Here is a 2,355-nt window from a genome sequence, read left to right as displayed (position 1 = left end):
TCATGCTGTGCATATGATGCAAATTAAAAATGAAATCAAATTTACAAAAATTTAAAAATGCCTGGACAAAATTTGTGGAGTGACACCAGTGATGGTGGCTATGTCGAATAATGTTGGCGTGAACATACCACAACGCAGTTGAAATATGTTCGTTGAACCCTCCCAGAAATGGAGTGCATCTAGCAACATATTTTGGTTATACGTGGGACCTATCCTAAATAATTGAATTAGGTCGAAGAGACCTTGATCCTTCCAAAATTTCCTTTTCTGGGACTTTACCTTATTCAACCAATTGAAGTAATTCGACTTGTTGGTATAAAGGGTATAACGAAAAACGTGAGTGGCCATATATGTATAATCTAAGGGTTATGTAATTCATGTGTAAATCAAGAAAAGGACCAGAGAAAGCGTGTGTAATTTCAGTAATGGTGAAAGGAATAAATATCTGTGATTTCCAAATGAGTGTTTTTTCTTTCTGAAGAGGAGGCTTAGGAACATATAGCTGGTTCCCAGTAAAAGTGGGTCTGATGATGGCTGCAGCCACATGAATCTATGGTTTAAAAGATGATTTGTGAGTCATTTCTGTAAGAGGAAGTTGAGTTCCGCAAAGAGAAGGGCTTGAAATTTTTATGAAAAATGAAGAAAGTTGGAAGAAAATATCAGAAAAAGTGTGGAAGGTTTGTAAACTTTTTTAACAAGTGTCCCACTAAAACATGATGAAAAGGGAAGATGGATCTCCATCATGGCCCATGTTTTCCTGGGAGCTTGGAGCCAAGATGGCTAGTCTGAACCTACATGTCTCAAAGAGACGTTATAAGGAGTAGCCATGATGACAGTGACATCAGCGCACAACTTCAAACAGTGTTGGGACTTCAAAAAGGCCACCTGTCTCTTTAAAAAATAAAATCAAAAGTGACATTTTTGGGAGACAAATTGTTAAGAAATTCCAACATAGGAAATTCGATGGAGAAGCCAACTGGGAATTTCTCAAAACATAGGGTAAGGTCAAGATGCTTTAATGAAAATATCACTTCAACTTTCCAAGTGTTACAAGATATTACAAATGATTTACAAGAAAATATCATTTCAACTTTCCAAGTGTTTTCAAATGTCTTCAACACTAAATATATGAATTACACAATCCAAAGTATTTAAAAGTATTTCTCAATATCCTTAGATGTCCCTCAAATATCTTCTAATTCTTAGAATGATTTTAAGAATCCATCTCTTTTTCTATCTAAGTTTCACTAAATTGAATTTTTACCACTTCTTCTCTCATGCATATAAAAGGGTCAAAATGTATTTTATAGGTGGTAGGAGAGGCACACTTCATTCTCCTAGAATGCATTGCAATTGGCTCATTGTAAGTATGTTATGTTAGAATAGTAGGCTTAAACCTTTGGAGCTAGGTACCTATTTTTTCTTATGTTACTTGATTCCTTTCATATCACCATTTTCCTGGTTATTCGCTACTAGAGAATGCATTTTGTTTGTTCTATTCATGTTTCTTTCTTTTTCACAATTTTTTTTGAAGAAGTCATTTTTAACTTCTTATTTTTCTTTTTTCTTTTTCTTTCTTTTGACCAATTTTTCTAATACCCCAACACCAAACTTAGATGTTGCTAACTTTCAAGAGTAACTCTAAACTTATACAATTGCATCAGACAAGGAAAATAATCTTTTCTACCAAACTCTAAATAGGGTGGAATAATCTTTCAAGTCAATGACTATATAGCAGTGTATATCACCAAAATGACGTTTAAGGCTCAAAGTGGTTAGCAATGGATATGCTCATATTAAAATAGGTTGCCTTAAAAAGGCTCGGATTTTTCCCAATCAATTGTCTTAGTGTGTACTCATCAGACCAATAGACTAAGTAAAGTCAATGCAAATTCTGAAAAATATCTAATGTTGGATACTCTCATAAGAAATATAAGTGAATAATGGAAATATTTGACTCAAACTGAAATTCTAGTAACAGACTATCGATGTTACACTGGATGTTATGACATCCAATTCTGCGCAGACAGGAATGATGCAGAAGATAAATGTAAAGGGCAGTAAATAACACAGAGAATTGTTTACCCATTTCGGTGACAAACACACCTACGTCTGGGGGCTACCAAGCTAGGGAGGAAATCCACTATAAGAGGTATTAATTCAGGACTTAAACCAACTGTTTAATCCTATCACTTAAGACCTACCAAATGCAATTTCAATCTAAACTAAGACCTGAGTTGCTACTCACTCCCCCTCAATCACAACAGTGATTACAACCTTTAATAAGTTTAAAGTCAATGGCAAAGTTATACTTCAAACAACCCTTGATTGTGCTTAAAAGCTTTAATTAAGAAA

This window comes from Lathyrus oleraceus, chromosome 7 (assembly GCF_024323335.1).
Source record: "Lathyrus oleraceus cultivar Zhongwan6 chromosome 7, CAAS_Psat_ZW6_1.0, whole genome shotgun sequence".
In the NCBI taxonomy this organism is placed as follows: Eukaryota; Viridiplantae; Streptophyta; class Magnoliopsida; order Fabales; family Fabaceae; genus Lathyrus; species Lathyrus oleraceus.
Note: the sequence above shows the minus strand (reverse complement) of the source record.